Here is a 26,556-nt window from a genome sequence, read left to right as displayed (position 1 = left end):
AAGTACCATCGAGGAAATGGTCATACCACGGATGTATGTTACAGATTTCAAAATCTCATTCAAGATCTCATAGATGCAAACAAGATTTCGTTGCCTCTAGCTGGAAAGAAGACCGGGTGATGATAAAGAAAAAGACACAAGACGAGTTTCAACGACAAGATTTCGTGACTTCTTTTCTTCTTTTTGATTTTCCCTTCCCCAATAAGTCTAAACCACCTATTGTTTTCCTTAGATTTATTCCATAGGTTTTTCTTTTTCCTTTAATAAAAATGAGCATTTTTTTCTTGCATATGATCATCGCATTGCATTAAAGAAATAAAAAAAAAATCCATGCTGGACTAAGCACAAGGTATACTAATGATTTGAGACACCCCTTGTAGCCATATCATATCACCTTTACCCCTTTCGAGTATACAATTCATTCTTGATACACCACTTTGAGCCTCGTCTAACGATTGACCTTCCTTTCTTCAACTCACATCTACCTGACCTTGGGATGGGTTGGTGTGCAATTTGTGTAATTTTCAAAAAGACAAAAGCTTGAGATATTCTACCTATATCTCAAAATTTCAAAATTTCAAAAAAGCAATAACAATATAAAAGTGTGCAAAAGGGCAAGTGTTCCAATGTCTTTGATATGAATATACCTTTGATAAGAACACGTCTCAGATTGCATCTCTTATCGAGTGCTCGGTACCGTGCCTGAGAAACATGAATGCCAAGTGAGTGATAGACCGCACGATCGGAATTGCCCACACTTATCAAAAAAATAAAAAAAAATGCAAAAGCAAAAAAGAAAGAGCAAAAATATAAACAAAAGAGAGTTCAAAAGTGAGAAACCTCAAGCATACAAATATAAAGATTCAAAAGCAAGGTTGCACACCTTGGGGGCTTATCTAGGGTCTTGAGCCTTTATCCCCTTCTTCTTCGACCTTTAGCCTAACCACGTTACAACCCTTAAAAGACCTCTTTGAGGTATACACACACTTGTGCGAGGTTCGGCTAGAGCTACGTTCGGCCTGATTCCTAAGGGATACGTAGGCCACCTCACATTGGGGTGCAACCGTAATAAAGATGCATTCATTCACATTCACATTCATACATGATCATATCAAGGGATCTCCAATGCTCATCCCTATCCACTTAGAGCTAGACTGGGGGGCTTGATCCCTACATCATTAACCTACCTAGCCTAAGAGTCACCATTATTTGGCTCTTCACAAATATATTTCCACACACTTAGCCTTTGCGGCCTAACTTTAGTGTCACTTTCACACACATCACGGATACATGACCAAATAATCCGTCCTTTAGGAACCCTTTGTCATGAAATCTTAACATAACTTTGAAGCACGCCTTGTCATATCAAAATCAATCATCATTGCATCACAAAGTATGAAGTACTTAGCCTATGTGCCTAAGTTATCCAAATACTTTCATCATCGAGTCATCAAATGAGATAGCCTAGGATGCTAAAATCCTTTCACCATGAGATACAACGATCACTTGATCGAGCTCATTCAACATGCACTACAAACACTCAAACACTTCACTTCTTTCTTTTCACGTCGGTACCCTCCATAAAAATGATGGAAAATTTTTGTTTTTCACAATCATAATACAATGCGTACATGATTCATGTACACTTTGAGTTATGTGGTGTCATCACATCGAGTTAAGTCTATGAACACGAGTCATGTACACTTTGAGTCATGTCGTGTTATCACATCGAGTCGATTTAAGTACGTCGAGTTACACATCGAGTCAAGCAAAATGTTAAGTCTTACACAATGAGTCAAGTAACACCAAACCTTGAGTCAACCTTAAGCAAATTAACTGTCAAGGTCGTTTGGCAAAATTTGATCTCTTTTGCAGGGCCAAGAACATCTTCTTCAAACGACAATTTTTCCAAGATTGGATTGTCATCTCAAACTGACAATGTTCCCAAGAGTGGATTGTCGAGCACCTTCTTCAACAATAATGTTTCCAAGATTGGATTGTCACCTTTGGCAATGTTTCCAAGCGTGGATTGTCGTACTCCTTCTCTATTTGGCAAGTTTTTCCAAGTTCGGATTGTCATACATTCATCAAATCTTCGACAATTTTTCCAAGATTGAGTTGTCATCTCAAACTGGCAATGTTTCCAAGTGTGGATTGTCATGCTCCTTCTTCGTTTGGAAAATTTTTTCAAAGTTCGGATTGTCATCAACTCCTTGGCAATTTTTCTGAGATTGGATTGTCATACACCAAGTTCCCTTTGGCAAAATTTCGGTTACCTCAAAGGCGTGTACTCGACGGTGCAAGATACGCGTTTCTAACTCTTTTATCTATTTAACTAACGCTAGTTTGCAGGTATCGGCATTTCAAAAATGATTTAGGATCGCAGAACTTTCTGAATCATTCTCCGTCCCTATCGCTACTTTAACTTTTGTTTTCGAAGCTTACGTTTCTCCAAACTCAGTCAAAGTGGGGGCTTCTGTAGACACCAAATTGTGTCTCCCCAAAAACCAAACCCAGTGATGAGTACCTTTCACGTCATTGAATATCAAGCAAGGTGAAATGTGAAGAGTCTCGTGAATTCCCCTGTTTTTAATAAAAATAATTCTTTATGTTTTCGAAAATCATTCATTTTGTATCTTATTTATGAAAAACGTCCAAAAAAATTTAGTATGGTCCATAATATGGGTCCAATAATTGTATAGTTGGATGGGGATTGAAAATACCTTTCCAACGATATATTATAAGCCCAGTTCCGAGTTATAACAAGGAAGTTATGGTCAAAATACTAAACTGGGCCTAAAATGAGTTTTATGTGCGACCCAATGATCACGTGGAGGGTCTACTAATCTTAATTATATTCCTAAAACAATTAGGATTTATTAGAAGCTTATACAAGTTTCTAAATGATCTTAATTATCCTTTTTGAAAACATAAAATGAGTTTTATGTGCGACCCAATGATCACGTGGAGGGTCTACTAATCTTAATTATATTCCTAAAACAATTAGGATTTATTAGAAGCTTATACAAGTTTCTAAATGATCTTAATTATCCTTTTTGAAAACATAAAATGAGTTTTATGTGCGACCCAATGATCACGTGGAGGGTCTACTAATCTTAATTATATTCCTAAAACAATTAGGATTTATTAGAAGCTTATATAAGTTTCTAAAATATCTTAATTATCCTTTTTGAAAACATAAGATTAAAGAGTTTGAAATTGAATAAAACTTTCCTTTTTTAAATCCTAATTCAATTCAAAATGAAAGACGTTCAAAGATGATCAGATATTATTTTCGTGCCTATTTTTATCCAAATATTTTATGGTTGGATATATATTGAAATTATCTTTCCAATGATATATTATAATATTAATTCCGAGCTATAACGAAAAAGATATGAAAGAAATATGAAACTCTATCCAAAATTAACACCCTTCCACTATTTCAGTCATATCTTTTATTTTGAAAAATATTTTTATCTGATTCTAATTGGGTTGGAAAGTATACTTCAAGATCTTTCCAACTACATATTATATTCCTTATTTGGACTTATGGATCAAAAGTTATGATAAAAACAAAATCTGCAAAAACTGTTGTCCGTCGAGTTTTATTTCGATTCGAATTCGGATTCTTTTCTATTCCTTCGACCTTCTTTTTTCCTTATAAATAGAGGTCATATCACCCCTTTTTCAATCATCAACAATAATCAATAATCATCTAATTCTATTCTTTTTTCTCTCTTAAGCTAGAAGCTTATTCTTTCTCCCTCTTTCTAAGCCTTTCCTTTTCAAATACAAAATTCCTCCTTCACGAGACTTAGACACACCTACCCAAGTTCGAAGTTGCCTTTGCCCTAGACGTGAAAGGTTGATAATTTCTGAGGGTTTGGTCCCAAATCCCTATTTCAATTATTTAAATTAATTGTTTGATTTAGTATTTTCATTGAAGTTACTAACGTGTGTATTGTTTTGTTAGAAAGAGATACGAGGAAACAAAGTAAGTTGTTCTATTGCTTTATTTCTATAGAAAGTATGCTTAGTTTATTTTAAGTCCTAGTATCATGTTAGGATGTTATTTATTGCTTTCTAGTATCATGCTTAGGTTGCTTCCTATTTCTTATATCATGTTAGTATCATGTTAGGGTTAAAGATTTGATTTTTATTGTTTAGTGACATGCTAGGATTTGTTATTTATCTTGTTAGTATCATGCCTAGGATCTTGCTAATAATATCATTATGCTTTGATGAGATTGAGATGATGATATAATATTTATTATGTTGCTTGATATTATTATTATTGCTTGATCACGCCCTCTCTTGTAGGATTAAAGGGAATTTGTACTTGAAATCACGCTTAATAAGATAATTAATAATTTTGTTTTGGCTAATGTGATTTTAATTCAAGTGATCGCCAATAACAGATTTGTTTGTGCATTAATATTCAACCAACATAGATTAAACATGTTTATGATTACTATATTGCTTGTATGTTAGTCAAAAAGCGCACATGAATATGAGAAGAATAAAGAAGAGACCTATTTTAGCACTACTACAAAACTTGGAAAAATGACCCCCAATAAAAGACCCGATATTTAACCAACGGGTCTGTTTGCTGTAAAAGATCCAATATTAATTATAACGGGTGTCTTATGTGTATTAAACAAAGATAGTGAGAAATGAGAGACCAGTTATAAATCCTAACGGGTCTCTTATTTTGTTAGGTCCTACACCTTTAATTAGAGAAGGGAATTGAAAGATCCGTTCACTAATATCACGGGTCTCTTAGCTTTGCTCTTACTCCTGGCCTCCTGCTAGTAGAATTGGAGCCCTGACCATTTCATTTTCATCATTACTTGGCATTCACCTATTCTCTCTCTACAAAACCTCCTCCCATGCCCAACCCATAATTAAAACCCTCGTCTTTTCCTTATGAATGTGCCGCCGTCAACTCTTCAATTCCCTTCTCCATTGAATCAATACTCTGTCATTTGTCTCCATTAAATCGAAATACTACATTTATTCTAAGAAGGGTAAAATGGGCTCTTTCTCTCCTCTTATACATGCTTGCTTTTTATCCTCTTTTTTTTCCCAAGTTTGAGAAAATCGCTATTTGCTAAGTTTCGATGACGGTTCAATAATAGATCTGCAAATTATGAAGAATTTTTGTCTAATTTATGACTGAAATTCCGATTAAAATTAAGGTAATCGATCTATAAACTGATTTTTCAGTTTAAATTGTCTCTATATTTGTGATTTGATTGTTATTAAACTTTTGAATTGTATTTTATATAAAGTTTCTTATCATTCATTCGTTTCAGAATTTTCTCAATTTAATTGAACAAATTTTATGAGTTGAATGTTATGAAAAGTACATACAAATTTTTTTTTTTTTTGTATTTTTTATGAATTACATATGATGCGGCTCTTAATTACACCTTATATTCAATTTAAGTTATAGTCCTATTTCGGGTCAGGTTTCCGGAGCTAATTGTTGTATTTTTTTGCTGGTGTTCTTCACCATTCAGTCTTATTATACTCAAGTGGGTAACTTACTAACTATGTTATAATTGTTTTGGATGTAGTATAATGTTTTGTTAGTGAATTTGTTTTGTTTTACTTCGTATATCAATTTCATTAATCTAGATTAATTTGTCTTTTTTTTTTTGTTTTGTCAGGGTTTGTATGATTTCGTCATGGTAAATTCTCAAACAGAGGAGATTGGAAATGGAGTATTCAAGCCTCGTTGTTGTATGGTTTTATTGTAATTGTAAAATTTTAGTAAATTCATAGTTTTTTTTTTTTCTAAATTTATGTTGGATTTTATTGTATCTCGCATCAATTTTAGTTTAATCCGTTGCTATTTTCTATGCTCTTAAAGTGTAATTTACAATTTATAATGAATTTGCCAATTTATAAATAGAATTTTCAAAAATCAAATGAAAAACCTCCAAAATCGTACCAAATAAAAAACAAAAATATTATATTTTTTTTAAAAAAAAAAACCAAGAGGACAAAGAGACCCGTTATTTGACACGGTAGGTCTGTTCGGTACCACTTAACAAACCCCCTATCTCTAATACCGGGTTTCTTTTTCTTCAAACTTATTAAATTTATACTCATGTAACAGACCTGACATCACTTACAACGGGTCTCTTTGTCATCAAAAACAGACCCCCACTAATGACGGGTCTCTTTAGCAAACAGACCCCTGAGATAGAGACCCGTTGTGAGGCGGTCTATCAGGCATATTTCAATGGGTCTCTTTGCCAATTTTTGTAGTAGTGTAGGGCAGGTTCAATCTCTTTTAGGTTGGATTTGTACCTTCATCCCCGAATATACAGTCATGGTTCAGGACCTCTATGGAGTTAGCGATCTCATGGATCGTGAAGGGGTGTAACCTTCACCCTGTGAACGGTTTACAAGTTCCTAAAACTTGTTGGCGACTCTTTTTCTATAGCTTCCTTCCCTTTGGACGCCACCATGCTTAAGTGTAAGATCACATTGGGGCTCAAGTGTGGGATGCTTGAAATATTCCCTACACTCTCTCTATATCTCGACCATCCTTCTAGTCTAATTAGCATAGATTTATACACTTAGTCTTCGTTGTTCGACCCCTTACTTGCCACTAACTAGTTTGGTGTAAGTTTAAGTATTATAAATTTTTAATTTGATTAGGGTTGTAGACCAATGACCTACTTTACCCTTCGATCAGAAAGCCGCAAAACAGCGCCCCCACTTGGACATGTGCCATCACATGATTGCGCCGCCAATCAGAGCACGGAATTTTAGGGCAATAACCCTAAAGGGGCACACTTCCCCACCCCTATAAATACCCCAATCATTTATGATGGGAGGGGTGGATTGGGACATAACATTAAAAAGAGCATTAAGAGCTACAACTTCTTTCTACTTTCTCTCTCTAGATTTTTCGTGTCCGATCACTAACTTGATCGTCGGAGGCAAATATTCCGGCGAACGAATTATTTGTTGTATTGCAAGTGTCCAGACTGTTCGGCTGGAGCACATGACCAGTATCCCGAGGGAATCACAAAAAACCCCAAAACAATGTGTGTGTTTTTTTGGCATTGTCATTATTTTGTCCCTACGATGACCCATTTCTTATGGTGAGTAATAGGAACAGTTTAAAAAGAAGTTTCCAGGTGATGCAACATATTATTGTTGGGGATTGAGCGAAATGAGAATCTTATTCTTTTTTCTGTTAGAATATGTGTTGGTTATTTGCTTTTGAATTATAAAAGTTTATATTATCTTATGGTGAGACTAACACATTGGTGTTAAATATTCATTTGGTTCTGAAAGGGCCTACAATGATACCAAGTTGTAGGTTTGACTTCGTTAGAATTTGGATTAAATTTACTTTCATTTGGTTTGATTATTGAACTTTCCTTTTTTTTGAAAGGTTTTGAAAATGTCGGTGTGTGTCTATGACAAAAATCTAGGACGTTATCATGGTGGCGGTAATGCCTTAGTTATTTTTTATTACGTACTTTAAAAGGGTAAATTAGGTATTAAAAAGGAGAAAATTTCTAGGGTTTTACAAGATAGGTCCTCGTGCCCGCGCTCTTATATACTGCCCAAGTTTAGGATGTCGCGCCTTGCCATTTTTAGGGCTATGTGCACACTATCGTGCTTGAGCAACAATTGGGGCAAAATGTGGCCAGTGTTGCATGTGCAGTAGAAGCAACGTACCCGTGGTAGGTTCATTTTGGCCAAGCCTAGAGGCTTTGCCATGTCCGTGATGCGTATTATTTATGCTCGCGGCTCTTTATTTTATCGTATGTTGCCGACTTTATCCCTTTATTCTAAGGTTTAATTTAGTTCTTATCTCATATTTTAGATTAGGTTGACAGCTTTTGTCTCTAGGTTAACTTAGATTAAGATTAGTTTTTGAGTGAGAATATGAGAAAATAAATGGAAAATTGTGAGATAGAAGAATAATGTGTGACTAGGGGTGTTAATGAGCCAAGCCTACTCATGAACTACTCGATACTCGGCTCGGTCAAAGTGTGGCTCGAGTGGGCTCAATTCTTGTTCAAGTTCAGCTCGTGATATTAACAGCCAAGTCTAAGTTAACCTTGGCTCGGCTCGAAAGCTAACAAACAAAGTCAAAGTTTTTTTAAAAAAAATTATATTTTAATGTAAGATAATTTGTAATCTCTTATTATCAAGAATTAATAAATAAAAAGATAATTTGTAACCTAAAGTTATTTATTATCATGAAATTCAATATTTAGAGAGTTATTTCCTACATTTGACATATACATTTACATTGGGTCTTATTCCCTTACAAAGGTGAATTGATAATTGATGATATGACTCCAAAACCCTAGCCTTTATTTCCTCAATCCTTTAGTTCTTTAATTCCCTTCAACAGCTATCGTACCCTCCTGTAAAAAAAATCAAAAAAAAGCTTACACACTCCTATAGAAGAACAATCTCCGATCCAATAGGTGGCGGCATCGACGAAGTGTATGACTCTAATTATTCAAGACTCGATCTTTACTAAAATGGGGAAATTTGGTGAAAAAAGCAAATTTGAGACAAGATAAGGCAAGCCCAAGCTCGAGCTCGAGCTCGAGTCCAATTCCAAGGGTTTCGAGTCAAGCTGAATATCTTAGGATTGACGAGCTTCAAGCTCGAGCTGAGTCCAAGCTCACCAATGTCATGCTCGAGCCGATCCTAGAGAGGCTCAGACTCGGCTCGGCTTGTTAACACCCCTCTGTGTGACAATTGCTTTGGAAATCTTCTCAACTATTCAATGAGCATTTCTTACTCTATCTCATCTTTATTGCTTTCTTTAATTTCATGCTTGATTTGGCTTTGTTGTTTATTGCTTTGATTAATGTATTATTCATGATTTTTTCAATTACTTGATTTAATTAGAAGATGATGATTAGTTAGTAGATCGTCTTGCTAGGGTTTGGTAAGCATGTTGGATTATTTTAAGTTTAATTTGGGAATTTATCATTAATTGTTTTGTAATTAATTGGATGGATATTGAGTTTAAATTGATTGAATTGACCTCCCTTGATTTTAAGCATGCATGAATGCATGGTTAAATAATTTGATTGACGCATGATTTGATATTGAATTCATCATAATTGGTTGAGAATTTTATTGCGATTTTCACTTATATATCTTCCAATGAGGGAACAAGATTTAAAATGAGGATAGCTATTAGATGCTCTCGGTTGCTCCAACTACTAGGACTTACATTGCTTGAACTATTTGATTGGAAAATTTGTCAATTGTAGCCATTTAAAGTTTGTATTTTGTAAATTGCAGCTATTTAAAAAAAAATTGCAAATTGTAGCCCAAAAATTCTTATAAGTTTTAAATTGCAGCCCGATTCAACTTTTTCATTGGTTTACGTGTCAAAAAATATTTGGTTAATGTTTTAGGGGCCATTTTAGTCCTTAAGGTTTCGAATTGAGGTCGGAATTAACAAAAAAATAACGTAAGTGCTTCGTTTCGCATAACAAAAATGTATCGATTTGTGAGACACTATTTTTTGCTGTAAAAACGAGGTACTTACGTTATTTTTTTGCTAATTCCGAGCGCAATTCGGTTCCTTAAAAGATAAAATGGCCCCTAAAACCTTTACCGAATATTTTTTGACACGTAAAACGATAGAAAAGGTTAAACGGGCTACAATTTACAATTTATAAGAACTTTTGGGTCTGTAATTTGCATTTTTTTTAAATGAGTACAATTTGCAAAGTACTAACTTTAAATGGCTGCAATTTGCAAATTATCCTATTTGATTCCCCAATTAGCTTTACTTTCATGAATGCATATGGATCCCCATTCCTTAGTGTTTTGTTTATTTGATTCTTTGAGTTGGTAGCTGATTACTGTTAGTATCTTATTTTCCCATCCTTTGACTTCGACATAGCTTAGGCTTTGTTTAAAACATTATAGCTTTATTGTTCCTAGTGGTTTAACTTGCCCCTATACTTGTATTAGGGTAGTTGAGTGATTATAAATTTTGTTTGACTTTAGGAGGTTAGTCTTTGACCTAATTTTTTAATGTTAGGGGTTTGGTCAGCGTTTAGAGAGGAGATATTTTTGTTAGCAGTAGGGAGGGTCGGCGGAGGGTGGGGAAGGTTGTTCAGATGTGGGGGAAGCAAAGGGACTAAGGTAGCGATAGCTTGTGGTGTAAAGGATGGCAGCGGGAGGCCAGGGAGAAAGAGCAAGGGGTTGATGATGGGGAAAGAGTTGCGGTGGGAGTAGTCGGCAGTTGACTAGCGGATTACTTGTACAGATGTGGGAGGTGGTGGGAAGGGCTTAAATTTTAAGTTTTTTTAACATTTCATTAGAATTATAAATTTTGATTTAAAATTATAAAAATGAACCAATCACATTATGACCCATTATGGGATAATTTACCCAAACAATTGGTCACCTCTAAGCCCTCTATGTTTTGACTCGTTTAGGGAAGATATCCTATAAAAGCTGACTTATTTTGAGTTAATCAAAAGTTTAACTTATTTTGAGAAGACCGGCTAAACTTGGTTTATTTTTCAAAATTTTTCTTAATTTTTAAGCTAAGGAGAATGACATGTAATTCGATTATTAATTTTCATTTAAATTTGATCTAGGGTGAAAATTACTTAATTGCTATATTTAATTTTATGAACTTAGAGCTTGGCATTTTGGTTGATTGATAAAGAAACAAGCCACTAAACTTGTTCAAATACATAATTTATCTGTTACATTCATGGACATTTGCCATACTTAATTTTAACTACCTCTATTAGTATTATTTGCAACAAAGGGATATTATTTGTGACGCTTAAAAAATTTATTTGTTGCAAATAATAAAAAATACAAGTATAAGTATAGAAAGAAAGATACAAGAGCACAATTAGTTCTCGCTCCAGACTAAGACATAATTATTCTCGATGTTAACTATTATTCAAACGACGACAATCCTTTCGAATTTCGCCTTGGTCACCCGTCAGAGGATTATTCTCGGACATTGCTATCATGGCCCGTGCAAACTTGTCATGAAAGTATGTATTATCACTTGCCATGATCTCAACATAAGGCAAAGTGGAGGGATCCGAGGCTAGCTGCTGATCTACTAGTAGTAAACCATTATGGTTCAATAAGAGTGCTTGTAGTACATGTTGTCTAAAATCATTGGAGTTTCAAGGTCGTTCCTTGCATATTCTACTGTTTTTGGATCTGGGTTTGGTGTTGGACATCTTCTCTTAAGATACTTTGCGTAATTAGGGTTTAATGTTGGATCAACACTTGGATAGATTCGATTTACGATGTTTACACAATGAACTCTTCCGACAGAATGAGCTCCTGATGAATACAATTTAACAACTATTAGTTTTACTTTACTTATGTTTTAAGTAAATAATGTATACTGTTAATAAATAATGCTTGCATTGTTGATCTAGAAATCAATTCATGTGGTTAACAAGCAAGTTAAAATCATAAAGGGAAAGTGGTAGTGCAAATTTCCTTTCCTATCCCACAACTTAATTCTCAGGGACAAAATGCCAATGGTCACCATACTCACTAATGTGGACAGGATGCTATAACAGTTAAACATTAAAGAGTTATAGTACTTCCTCTGTTTTTTTCCCTGCAATACACAAAATGTTACACTATTTATTTACTAAGCTTGACCAGGTTGAATTTGATGATTTATAATTAAGAAAATAATGTAATGGGAGAAATTATTAGCTTCGTATTGAGTTATACTTTCATAAGATAAATATTTTTATTATTTTTACATTACCAAGGTTTTCGACAAGCGCAATGTATGCGATGGGGCTATTTCTTTGGATATAGCTTTTGCAGTTGACTCTAATGTCCTACTTACTCCGTCTTTTTATACTTACGATACTTTTTTAAAATGGAAATGTCACAATACTTATAACATACTATAAATGAAAAGTTATTTACTGAAAAGATGTATTTCCCTTACTAAAAGCATACGACCCACTAAATTACACTCCTAACAACCACTCACCTCATTTTAAAGTGCATTATATCATGTGAACCCCACATTTCTTAAATACCGTGAAAAAATGTGAGTTGCGACTATTAAAAAACGGATTTATATCGTATTATTATTATGAATATATGCATATAAGCGATAAATATGTTGGATGTTGTGTAACCGTGAAATGTTCGAAAATTTTGTAATTTTTTATTTTTTTTTTATTTGGAACATAGTTATGGAATTAATTTGGATCTAGTGTGGATGGGGCATAAAATATCGCTAGTAATATATAAATGTTTGATATCCCTATATTATAACAAGTTCAAGCAAACTCTTATGATTTTATGAATAGTGTTTGAATATTTGTACCTCTTAAGATGTTGTTTATCTATTTGCCCTCTTTAATGTTAATTATACTTTTTTAGATTATTTCATAATAGTATATAGACATTTATACCCTTAAAATATCTCTTTGTTACAAATCAACTTATAAACAAGGCTTCACACTAAAACGGGGAGGGTAAAAGATATAAGGAATACCTTTTTGCATTTGTTTTACAAAAATCATAAACTAATAAAACTTAGTTAAGCTACCCTAATGGGCTAATTGGAGCAGCTTTGAATATGATTGAAATGAAAACATTATTTCATCTTAGAATAATTGAACTATTAAATTTTAATGGAAGTTACAATTTATTTTAATGTAATAACGAAAAAATGCTTGGCAAACTTTTAAATAAAGGCAAATATGTAAATAAAACACTTTTATGGGTATAAATATTTGCACAATAATTATAAGAGCTCTTTCAAATTCTTTTAAAGGTAGAGAAATGTATAAAATACATTATATAATGGTAAAATTGTTTGCGATAGAAATGATGTGCTCACAAACATGGAATTATAAGTGTTGCATGAAAGGAAAATAGATAATAATTAAACCCAATAAAATAAACATCAAATGTGAAATATTCCCTCCATCTCAAAATATTTGATATAGTCAACATTGCATATATGTCAATGCACTAGTTAGATTTTATTTTTTTATAATTAAATATTAAAGAAAATTATTTTTTTTAATTATATTATGAAACTTTATACTACCTCCGTTACATATTAGTTGCAACTTTTACCATTTAAGGCTCCTTCCATGATCGAACCCTGATTATCCTAACATTCGCTCTTAGATCTAACACACTAAATCCTCATAATCGCTATCAGATCTAACCCACAAAATCCTCAAATTCGCTGTCAAATTTAACCCACAAAATCCCCATGAAAATCCTCGCAAAACCCACAAAAATCCTCACAAAACCCATGAAATCCTCACGAATTCCTTACAAAACCCACGAATTCGTCACATTTCCTCACAAAACCCACGATTTTGCGTAAAGAGAGTGGTTGTTCGAGGTGGTTTGAGTTGAGAAAGGGTATTCATAAGGTGGTTCAAGCTAAGAGGGAGTGGTTTCGAGGTTGTTTGAGCCAAGAAGGGGTGATTTGGGTTTGTTCGAGCCAAGAGGGGGTGATTTCGGGGTTGTCCAGGTGGAGAGGGAGTGGTTTCATGGTGGTTCGGGTTGAGATGGGGTGGTTTCAAGGTGTGAGGTGCGTGGTTTTGAGGTGGTTGTTGTTGGCCGACAGTGGTGGAATGGCTATTGTTGGCTAACGGTGGTGATTAGGGTGCTGTTGATGGTGGTGGATTGGGAATTTATTAATTATTTACTTTCACTTTTTCTCTCCTACCTTGGTTAATTATCTACTCTTTAATTCATTAATCCACCATTATGAAATTTTGTCTTAGAATTGTGTCAAGCTGAAAGTTGCAACTAATATGTAACGGAGGTAATAATAATACCTATCTAATAACATATTTTATGTTAAATATGTTTTTATTATATTAGTAAAAAAAATTAATCAAAACTAATAATACATGAATAGTTAAAAAAATCCAACATCCTAGATATTTTGGGACGAAGACTATATTTTAAAAGTACACATGAAGTGTTGATAGTATACCTAAAAGAGCAACAGTGCCCTCGATATCAACGCCGATTGATCCAAAACGGGCTAAAACAAGAGAGAGAGAATCGTTATGGTTTGGAATGAAATCTTCAACAACTGCTGCATAACTTTCTAGGCTATCTTTTCTTCCTGTCTTCATTTCTATATACGGCCCTTCTAACTGCATAATTAAATCAAGAGAAGTTTATTAATTTATTTTCGGAAAAAGGAAATTAAAAATCTAACTTTGGCACTTTTTTCTCTAAAAAAAATCTAACCTTAAGTTTATTCCACAAAGATCCAACCTTTATACCCTATCTTCATCTAAAGATCCATTACCTTTTGGTGACAGTTTTTTATAATTTATATGTCACATGTTAGCTTTTTATAGCTCTATTATTTTTTAAATAATTAAAAAAACAAAAAAAATAATTAAAAGAAAAAAAATAAAGCCCCCAACCCCCTTTTACGACCTAATGACCACCACTTCGCCGACGTCCCAATCAAAACACCCCAACGCCTTCCCCTCCCCATCCCCACCTCTCCTTCCCCGGCAACCCTACAAACCTTCTCCCCGAAAGCACCATAATAATCAGCTCCAAGATAATTAGATATTTCCATTTTTTTTTCTTGGCTTCTTTGTGATCTTCATTACTCAACCATCATCATTATCACGAAATTGTGACAGTTAGATTAAGCAAATTAATCAAAATCGTCCAATTTCATTAATTTTGAACAATCTAAAGTCGTGGTTGTGGATGTGCACAACGCTGGGGTTGGTGGTGGGTGGTGAGGTTATTGTTTTGTGGGTGATGAACGGTTCTGGTGTTGACGGTAAGGTGGTTGAGATGCGAGGTGATTGTTGTAGTTGTGATTCTTGAATGTGGGTTAAAGTGGGCTGAATTGGTGATAGTAAGTTGGGTATGGGCAACAAGGAAAGGAAAGAGGAGTTGGTGATGCAGGGGCTTATGTGGGGCAGGGGCTAGGTGTTTCGGTGAGCGACAGGAAGGTAGGTTGGGGGTTTTAGGGCGGTAGGAGGGTGCTGCTATGTGTTTCGGAGCGACAAGGGAGTGGGTTGGGGGTTTCAGGGCAACAGGGGGTTGTGGCTAGGGATTTTAGGAGGGGGGCGGGAGGGTGGTAGCAAAGGGGGGAGGGGCAGCTTAGGTAGCAAGGTGTTTTTAGGGTGGTTATTATGGTGGGCATGGAAAGGGGATGGGGAGGTAGGAGGAGAGCGAATAATAAAAATTAATGAATAAAAAAATCCATTTTAACCTGTTTAACAGGTTTCGGGTCAAATGGATCTGTTGGTGAAGATAGGGTATAAAGCTTGGATTTTTGAGGAATAAATTTAAGGTTGGATTTTTTAGAGAAGAAAGTGCAAAGGTTAGATTTATTTTTTATTTCCAATTTTCCTTTATTTTAATTCTTTTCAGTCAAGTTGGCCAATACAAGTTATGGGTTTAGGCGTTTAGCTGTCAAAACTCAAAAGTTCAAAAGATTTGAGAAATTAATTTGAATAATAGGGTAAAATTATTAACCTATTCAAATCATCTTTATTATACTTGATAATGGGGTAAACTATTGACTTAGAACCCGATATTGTCAGGTCTCCATCGTACACCTAGACAAACACTTAGGAGCGCCAATTAAGTTTTCAACGGGGAAAAAGGCGGCCTTTAAATACCTGGTTGATAAGGTCTCAAAACAAATTTTATCTTGGGCATCTCTAAACTTGTCTCAATCGGCAAAACTGGTCTTAATCAACACTGTTTTGATTAGTATTTCATCTCATGTGATGAAATGTTTAAAGTTGCGTGTTCGATTACTAACAGGATTGATTCTTTGATCACTCGGTTTTGGTGGGGTAATAAAGGGGAAAAATGGTATGCATTGGGTGAAGCAGGAGGCTATTCAAATGCAAAAAGGTATGGGTGGTCTAGGTATTAGATCTATGGACTGTTTTAATGATGCTTTAATGTTTAAACAGGTTGTAAGAATTCACTGTAACCCACAATTGTTAGTGGCTCGCTCTTTAGAGCCGATTCATTCGTGCTCTTTGTATTCAGGGGATACAGTTCATTGCCTTTCATGGGAATGCTTCTTGGGGAAGGCATGGTTTGTATAATGTGGCAAATAAAATGGTGAAGGGTTATCAGTGGAAGATAGGCCGGGAATGGGGATAGAGGTAAGATTGCCAATATGAGGTGGGTGCAGGGCTCGGTTCTAGAATTTAAGTCTAACCAACTCCTAGGTGCGGTTGGTACGGGTAGGGTCAAAGATCTGATCTCAAATTCTTCTAGATCATGGAATGTGGCAATGATTAGGGACAGATTTGAATGGGATACAGCCTAGAAAATTTTGGAAATGGAGTTACCATCTTTTGAGGATAACTATGTTCTTTATTGGTGTGGGCATTCCTCGGGATTGTACATTGTGAAGTCAGGGTATGCTTTTCTAATGCGTGGTTTTTCTTTGAAATAGGGAGATTTATGTGACACTGCTTTTTACAGGCTTATTTGGAAGCTCAACATACTGCCAAAATGGAGCTTATTCCTATGGAAGCTTGTTATGAATGGTTTAACAGTTAAGTCAAACATGGGCCGGAGAGGTGTGGATGTAGAGGATAGGTGTGATTCTTGTGGTATGGCAATAGAAGATCTACAACATTTATTTAGGATGTGCTCTTTTGCGAGGTTTGCTTGGCAAAATTGTCCATTGCATATTTCGCCTAAAATTGATGATTCTACTCTTGTGCGACACTGGATTCAGAAATATATCCTACTTTTTAATAGTAAGGATGAAAAGAATAGTGAACAGATTAATACGTTCATTGGAGTGCTTTGGAGCCTTTGGCTAACAAGGATTGACATGGTTTTTAACAATGAAGGAGGGTATCTAATGTACTTATTAAGAAACTACAACTCTGCAATGCGGAATTTATGTGTCTGACAAAGAGTGGATGAAAGAAGCACTTTTACAGCTAGGGAAATAGGGGATAATGATGCACCGCCGGTGTTTGCTAGAGTTAATATTGGAAGCGAAGAAGATCTTATCACTGATCCTCGTGATGACAAATTAGAGGTGACCTTAATGGTAGATGGATCTTGACAAAAGAGTACAGGGAATGCAGGTATGGGTTGGGCTTACTCCTTTGACTAGACAAACTTTTTGGAAGGTGGAGGCACCTTTGGAAAAGCGCTTTCATCTCTTCATGTTGAACTTTTTGCTTGCTTAAAAGCTATCCAGTGGGCGAGACTGAAAGGATATCAACGACTTATTGTGATTACAGACTCGCTAGCTATTATACATCTGATACAAATTCCAAAACGAAGAGAAGTCACACTTCTTTGGACTATTCAAAATATGATACAGGCAAAGAAGCTGTTGAAGAATTATATCATTTGGAAAGTAGGAAGGGACCTGGTCACACAAGCCCACGATATTTCTAATATGCGTAGGGTTAGTTTACATAGCTTTTCGAATTAGTTTTTTGTTTAGTTGCGGTTGTCAAAAAAAAAATACTGATATTGAAAACAAACTGATTTGACCAAACACTTTACGTCCCAAACTTTAACCCGCACGTAACATGCGTGATATTTACCAAAAATAGATTTAACTACATCTTGAAATGATTAGAACTCAAGTTAGTGCTGGAACATTTATGGAATAGATGAAGCTTACGAATCATATATGAAGTCTATATTATGCTAGGAGTTAAGGAGAATTAGTATAATTAGGGGTGTTAACGAGCCAAGTCTGCTCGTGAACTGTTCGATGCTCGACTCGAGTTTGGGTTCGGTTCGGTATCTTAACAAGCCAAGCCTGAGCCATCCATGGCTCAGCTCGAAAGCTCATTAACAAGCTAAGCTCGAAATATAATTACATATTCATGTTAATTATATTCACGGATTGAAGTTTTTCCCCAATTTTGAGAGAATTACAATAATCTAGGGGAATGAGAAATTGAGTGAGAAAACACAAGAAGGGGAGGGAAAAAGGGTGGGAAGGTAGTTAGCGGGCCCATATGACATCACATTTAAGTTGAGAGCAAAGTAGGTGGGGTAGTTTTTATGTTTTAAAAAACAGTAGGTGGTAAATTTCAAAAAAAAAAAAAAAAATGTAGATGGTAATTGCTAAAATAGCAACAATTGTAGGTGATGATTAGCGGTGAGCAAAAAATCAGGGTATCCTGAATCGGATCCGGAACCTGTACAAGAGGTTTCGGTTCCGAGAAAACCTGTTGCAATAGGTTCTGGTTTAGGTTCTCAATTTTTTGGAACCGGAACGTGTAGAGTACCTTGTAACCTGATAAAAGAATCACTTTATTTCAAATTACACACCAATCAATTCTACCTTATTTTTTAAATAATAAATATCAAAATTACAATTATAAATATATGTATTAAATTTGATAAACAACTACTATTAGTTTGTTTTATTTGCGAGTAATAAACATTATAAATTAGTCACCAACCAACTTTTTTATTAAAAAATCTGCAAAAAGTAAGTAAGTACATAACAAGACAGGGTACCCTGTTCCGATTCCGGTTTCCATTTTCCAGGAACCTTTACAATAGGTTTCGGTTCCGGTTCCCATTTTGAGGAACCAGTTGCAACATGTTTCAGTTTCAGTTCTAGAAATTTTAACAGGTTACCCTGTTATGCTCACTCTTGTAATTGTAAAAATTTCTGATCTAAAAACCACTAATCTAAACTTGAAATTACTTATCAAAACCAATCTAAATATGATACATATATAATATGAATTTGAAATTGAACCAAATTAGAATTGGACTTGAGTCGAATTTGACATCTTGGTAGGTAAACAACTCAACATAATTTGAATAGAACATGACCCAATCGACGTGAACCAGAACCAGATTTAGAGGTTAAATTCAACAGACATGACCCAACTTGATTTAATAAAAAACATGAATTCAACCAAAGCCCCGATTTAATGTGAGTTGAGCTGAGTACCCGAATTGATAGCTATAGAAGCGGGGTTTGAACCATAACTTATCTTACATAGATTCTCACTCTGAATTAGTTGGCCAAGATCTCATGGCTAGACCGCTAGATCAAGAGAAGTTTATAAAAAATTATTTGATAGCTCTAGTGTTGGGGTTTGACTCCATAAAATGACCATATGTAAGATATGTTATTTACATTATTACTTTAATAAGTGTTACAATTTAATCAAATATGTATGTCGAGACACAACTTTGACTATTAATTTATCTTATCATATGTTAATAAAATTATAGGAAAATTAAAATTATGAAAATACACGTCATAACGAATTGAACAATGTATTATACAATAACATTTGTTTTTTATATGTTAGTAAATTAATCAAGTCAAACCCGTTATGTGAATAATGAAAAAATTCAAAATTTAACATGTATTAAAACACGAAGGGAGTACATGGGTTAACTTTTACTCCCTGTGTTTTCATCAAAGGGTATTTGCTTATTAACTAACTAGGTTAGGCTGGTGCGATGCGCGATTTTTACCATAATTTTTTGGCTTATTCGTGTGTAATAAGTAATCATAGTATAAATTAATTAAAATATAATAAATTGATCAATTAATAAATAGAGAAAACTCCAAATTCATACGATCTATATAAAATACACGGTGTATGAGGAAAGATAATGTTTATAGGAAAATGAAATAGTCCAACCACCCTTTTTTTTACTCCATTGGAAATTGTGTAGTTAGTCATCAATTTAAATATATATTTTGGAAAATGTATAATTAATAATGATGTCACTTATAGTTTTGACGAGAAAATATTGGAGGAGAGAATGACATGAGAATAGTAATTATGTCAGCGATAATTACTTTAATTATAACTATGTCAGCGGTAATTACTTTAATTGTAGTTATAGCTATAGATTTTTATTTTTATGTATTTAATTAGTGTTGCTTACTAATATTCTAAAAAATAAATTTTACTACTCTAAACATCTTATTTCAGAATATTTACACACACATTTTCTATATTTCTCTTTTAACTTCATTCTCCTTTATTAGTTAAACCTTAAGCTTTTTCTACATTATTGGTCTTACGCTGGCCATTATTTATTCATTACAATCACTTATCACTCATAAAACCAAGAGTATTGTAAAAGACTATAATCAATTGCCTCATCAGTTATTAGGTTATTTTTAAAAATTTTAAATTATGTTAAGACTCCTTAAAACTCGATCAGATTTACATCTTTATCCCTAAATTCACTTAAGAATTCTCATATCATATATTATTATTTTTTTTATTTTTATCTTTTATTCTTAGTAATAATAAAATAAATAAATAAATAAATAAAGCAGGGCCCACACTCAATTCTTAAGTTAAGTCTTGAATTTTCAAGACTCAACTTGAGACTTAGTTAAGACTTCTGAAGAAAAATGGGATCAAACAGAGACTCTTCTCTTAAAACTCGAGATGATGATGTCATGTGGAGTCTTAAGATTCAGGGCCAATCTTGCTCTTAGCCACGGACGGGGACTAAAAAACTAATTATTCATATTTAATTATTATTTGAGTATAAAATTGTTATTCAATATTAAGATCGATTTCTTTGGTATTCAACTGCAACGTATATTATCTTCCAAAATGTCAATAATGTTGCTAAGTTATTTGAATATCTAACGTGCGTGCCAATTCCAAATTAAAACATTCATGTTTCTCAACTCCTAGGACAGAATAACAAATAAACGTATTGTTAATCCATCAGATTGCACTTTAATTAGTAATGTCCCGTTTACTTCAACACTTCAACTTAAACAAAAATAATTTCAGTTCATTAAAAATAAGTTGACTTCAATTAAGATAATTTCAATTCTGTAAAAATAAGTTAAGTTCAGTAAAAATAAGCTCAACTCTGTGAAAATCAGTAAAGTCAAAGAAAAAATATATAATAGACAATCAGAATAAATAATTTCAGATCGGCAAAAATAATTAAGGTGAAGTGAACATGTCCTAAATATATATACCTGTTTCACACCGTCCCTTGCTGCAAGAGCCACAATATCAGCACAAGAGACTATTCCTGGACATTCATCCTCTAGGGCTTTCTTGATTATGTTTATATATTTAAAGTTTCTCATTCCAAAATTCCTCGACGAAGATTTTTCAGTGTGTATACCAAGTGCTCGATCCTCGTCCAATAAGATTGACGCATCACACGACTACGTGAACAATTTGATTGATCCACATAAAATCCAAATTTAATTAGCAACTAGCATTAATAAGTAACTTAAACAAATTGAATAAAATGATTTATGTCCAAATATATCAAAGAAAATTGTATACCTTAACCATGCAATCATGAAATAAGTTTCTGATCCATGAAATGGCTGTATTTCCATGCTTGTGGTATAGGTTGCTCACCTCTTCTTTGACTATAGCTTCAGCATTTGGACATGTTTTGGAGTAATAGTTAAGCTCTAGTTGACTTGATCCTGATCATTTTGTTTAATATTTTGTTAATATTTTTACATCATTTTTTTTTTTTTTGGGAGCACATCAAGTAAAATAAAAGGAAATTCCCTATTTATATTCGCCAAAATGCATTATCTACCCCGACCCTTTAGCCCCATTTATGGACAAAATAATGTCGGGATCGATTTATGTAGTCTATTAGTTTTCTATTGTAAAAATCAAATATGTGTTTTTGAAAACTTATCACTAATTTGTCCGGAATTACAATACTAATTGTAATTTATATTATTAATTAGTTTTTGGCCCAAATGATGTATAGGGTCTTTATAAGATGACATAACTATCATTATTAAGTATTTATTGTGAAATGGGTTGGAAAAATAGTAGTTTGATACTATCACAAGATTCACAACAACAAATTCTAGCTATTGCATCTAAAGAAATACTGCGTATATGGTTTGTTAGACAATAAAGCTATAAGAAATAACCTATTATACATGTAGGTGATGTAACGGATAATAAAGTATTAATGCATGTAGGTTTCAAAAAAAAAAAAAAAAAAAGTATTAATGCATGTAAGTTAATTATTTCTAAATAGCAAGGTAATTATTAATAAGGTGATTGAATACACATTATAATAAACTTTAATGATAGAGTTTGGAACCTAAGTTACTTTTTTTTTTTTTTTTTTTTTTTTTTTTTTTGAGACATAGTCACGTAGAGGGTATTTTACTTATGTTCGCCTACATTACTTACATATTGACAAACGTATTAGTCCTAAACAGAAAAAGTTTAAGTTTAAAGCTAATGATTTATTATTTACTCCATCCTATAACTTCTATTTTATCTTAAATAATTTTTGAGACTATCTTTAATCATCAATATCTTTAAGTTGTGTAATTACCAAAATTGTAAAAATTTAATTAGTCTTATAAAACTAGTTATTGAAACGAATCCAATTGTCACACGTACGACTATATTATTTCTTGTATTTAATGTAAAGAATATATCATAAAACTTTACAAATTTGACCGATAGACAATATGTTAAGAGCCAAAAAGACTACTTAATGTTTCAAAAAAATTATCAAACTTGTCGTTTGTGGAAAAGTTTGATAGACTTGGAATTCACCCGACACATATCGACAATGATTTATACAAGAATAGACCGAATCAAAATGAATTCACTTAAACAATCACAATATTAACCATAAACTTGATTTAAATCAAAACCTTTTATGTACACGCAAAACACATAGAGGTTGGTGTATCCAAAAATGATTTTTTGCTCAATTTAAAATTTTGAAATGTGAAAGAGTATATTAAATGGTCTGGTCAAAAAATACCCCCTAGTGCAAGAGGGTGTATATATTTTTTTTTACAAATATTAAAACTAGGAAGTATAAATTTGATAATCTATCGAAAATCACAAAGTATCGAAATAAAATTGAATGAAAAACTAACTTGAGCCAAATCAAAATCACACGATCTAAATCCAATCTAAATAATATTTTTACTGAGAAAAAAGTGTAAAGAAAGGTACCATGATAAAATTGATGTTGCAGTAGCAAGAGGAGAAACAAGCAAAAACAGTAGATGTTATAAAAAGACATCATATGTTGAGGCTCTCTTTTGTGTCCTTACTGTTTTTTTACATACTTTCTTAAAGTTGGCGTTTAATTTGCTTGCTTTAATTTAGATTAGAAGTGTTGACATTTATATAGGCAAAGTTTGCTTTAAAAAATTTACATGGTTAATATTATTTTACTTTTGTTTTCAAAAGTAGCAAGACTAGTGATTGTAGTTAATGTAGCACTGATATTTTTAGTTAATGTAGCACTAAAATTTTTTGTGGGATAATTATTTCATTGACTCATATGTATCATGAAAACTACTTCCACAACCACAATTACTTCCATGGTAATTGTATTGTGGGTGTAACACACACACACAAACAAACAAACAAACAAAAAAAAAAAAAAAAAAAAAACCAATTAAGTTTGAGAAAACTATCAACTTAAATTAAGTCACACTTCTCCATTACCTAATGGTGGGTTAGGAAGTGGCGCAACAACTTTGCCTTCAACATCAATATGATTAGAAGAAGCAAGAGAGCTAGAAGTCGAGAAAATCTAACTGTTGGAAATCTTTACGCGACTTAAATTAAGGTCCTATATGTTACATAAGCAAACTGTTTTGGACAAATTTCACAATAAAGTGCTCGATTTCTTTTTTTTTTTTTTTTTTTTTTTGACATCATGTAAACAAACAAGAAAAGAGAAAACAAACTAAATTACAGTTATATCTTCAAAGGATAAAGCCAACCCAATGGCTAACTGAGCTTTATTGTGAGCATCGACCACCATATTCCTGTCCACCTTCCGAATAGTACAAGTTGTAAACAACTTGCCCCTGTTGCGAATTTCCCGAAGCGTCCAGACAAGCCGAATATCTTGTGTGCTCGATTTGTTTACTATGGGTGTTTACAAATAATCTCTCCGTTTTATAATAATTGTAATATTTGGGAGGACATAAAGTGTCAAGAAAGTTATAGGGTAAGGATATATTATAATACTCCCTCCGTTTTTAAATATTTGCTCCGCTTTTCATTTGCGGCTGTTTTAAAACTTGCTCTATTTCCTTATTTGGAAAGCTTTTACAATATTTAATTCATTTCTCTCAACTGTGGGACCTAATTTAGATTCTCTCTTCTTCAATTTACCTTCCACTAATCCCACTACCTCCATATTTTATTACTTTTTTCAATTTCTCCAAAAACTCTACACATGGAGAAATGGAGCAAGTATTTAAAAATGGAGGGAGTATTAAATTATAGTTAGTGGGGTGTATTAAATTGATAGTAGGAGAGAGAATAGTTTATATATATATATATATATATATATATATATATATATATATATATATATATATATATATATATATATATATATATATATATATATATATATATATATATATATATATATATATATTAATTGGGGTGGCTAAAAGAAGGAAATAGGAAAAAAGTATTGGGTCCTTATCAAATAAGTGTTGCAATCATTCCGATATGTCGATATGGATGGAAAAAAAAAAGTGTAAGACTATTATGAAACTGAGCGAGTTAATGATTAGGGGTCATCTCAAGAAACTAAAATAGAATCGAAATAGAAAAAAAAAATTATTAATTTTAAGATTAATCCCTTTGTTTTTTTAGTAATAAGTGTCACGACCAAGTTTCTTTATACCTTGGTTAATACAAAATTTTGACTTATAAAAATTGGGTAATGCTATATGCAAAACCCTAAGGGTTGCATGTAAGCATTTAATATATTTCCTTTTTTAGTATTAAATTGGAAATTTATCGACAATTCACAGGTAAATCGATCTAATAAATATTTATTTATTGTCAATTCTTTCCACTTTTAACTTCTTATATAAGGGCTGCATATATCTTTTTCCATAATAATTTTATCTTAATAATATATACATACTTTATAAAAGACTGATATTTGAAAATTATATTAAGTCAATTATATTCCAACAAATACCTTGATGATTTTTTTTTTTCTACTGATGCATATGTAACTAAGGGCCTGTTCTAATTGACTGAACTGGACTTATTAGAGCTGAACTGAACTGAACTGAAAATAATCTGAAAGAACAAACCCTAACATTGACTGTATTAGGTTTCGAACCTGGTCTTAAAATTATCATAAAATAACATAACCATTGATCCATCAAGTGCTTTATTGATTATTAGTGAAACAAATTGTATATACACTAATTTTTGGGGCTCTAGCTTGTTTTTTGGGGGCTCTGAGCTGTCGCCCACCCTACACCGGCCCAGCCCGCCACTGCTGTTGAATTGTCTTGTCGTTGAAATGAGCTTTACTATCTCAATTAGCTTTAAAATTTTAATTATATTAAAATTTTAATCTCTAAAAATGTGGACACTATTTTCTCAAGCAAATTATATTTTTTAGCTCTAATAGTCAAACTAATAGATTGGAAATTTTGAAAATTCCAGGCAAGTCTCTAACTACAACCATTAGAGTTGCTCTTAGTGGAGATTTGCTCTTAAGAAATACATCTAGCGTGGCCCAAGACGTCATAACCGTTCGATACTGAATGAGTTGATGTAAACTCAGAATAAAAAAATAAATTGGAGAAAAAACATAAGAAAAGATTTGTAATATTATATGAAAAAGTTATAGAGTGAACAATTTCGACTATGTGTGATCGGATAGATAACATGCTGGCCAAAGTTCTTGTGGAGAACAAGTCGCTCTTCTAGGGGTCTTGCTTTAACTTCTTCTTCACTTATTCAACGACCTAGGGGTTGTAGTGTTGGTGGTATGTCTTCGTATTTGGGTTGCTTTAGCTTGTCCCTCCTTGCCTAGCAGACATGGAACCTTACTTATTCACTATCCCCAGCTCCTCTATCTTGTATTTAAGACCAAATATTTGTTGTTGGCAGTTTGAGCAGTGGATAGGATCCTCCGTCTTTCTTGTGGATGTCGCAGTTTGGTTGAGGACCTCACCACCCTTCGACAAGGTAATGCTTAGAATTCTGTTTCTAGGTCTTTGGTTCAAATCCTAGGTTATTCTTGGGTTCCTGACACTGAAGTTCTCTTTAGAAATTTCGGTTAATGATTCAACATTACTTACTCACATTTCTTTGTTACTTAATCTGCGTTCTCACATGCGATACTGCTATGGTTCACCGGTTGTTATTCTCTCAGTCTAACTTTTTGTAGTCTAGGTTTTGCATGACCGTGAAAAAAAAGTGGATGACTTCATTTACTGGAAATTAACCAAAGATGGGTCTTTCTCAACAAAATCAGTATACATTCATTTGGTTTATGTGTAAGGTGCTCGGTTGTTGTTTTCCTTTTATCCTTCGTCTCTCTAATGGAGAAAATTTTGGGGTATGTCGATCCTTCCTAAGTGGGAAGTTTTTGCCTAGAAGCTTCTTCATAATGCTCTACCTAGAGCGAGTTCCTTACACAATATGGTTATTCCTATTGGATCCTTTATATTGTTTTTGTCGTCATTAGTTTCTCGAGCTGATGTCTCATTTATTTGGACTGCCCATTTGTTAATCGTCTCTAGGTTTGTGGTCCGTT

The 26,556-nt window shown here is 33.4% G+C and overlaps 1 pseudogene across 1 annotated transcript; it reads right to left on the bottom strand.

The window, feature by feature from the left end:
• Positions 1-10,928: 10,928 nt before the first annotated feature.
• Positions 10,929-23,079, bottom strand: LOC145572350 (peroxidase 21-like; annotated as a pseudogene). Its single transcript, XR_014096799.1, has 5 exons — positions 22,971-23,079; positions 21,300-21,448; positions 20,981-21,175; positions 13,997-14,162; positions 10,929-11,337 (listed from the first exon to the last, which is right to left on the bottom strand). The product of XR_014096799.1 is annotated as a peroxidase 21-like (transcript).
• Positions 23,080-26,556: the final 3,477 nt, after the last annotated feature.

Source organism: Chenopodium album, chromosome 12 (genome assembly GCF_948465745.1).
Source record: "Chenopodium album chromosome 12, dcCheAlbu1.1, whole genome shotgun sequence".
Classification (NCBI taxonomy): Eukaryota; Viridiplantae; Streptophyta; class Magnoliopsida; order Caryophyllales; family Amaranthaceae; genus Chenopodium; species Chenopodium album.
This window is presented reverse-complemented; position numbering and strand designations above follow the sequence as displayed.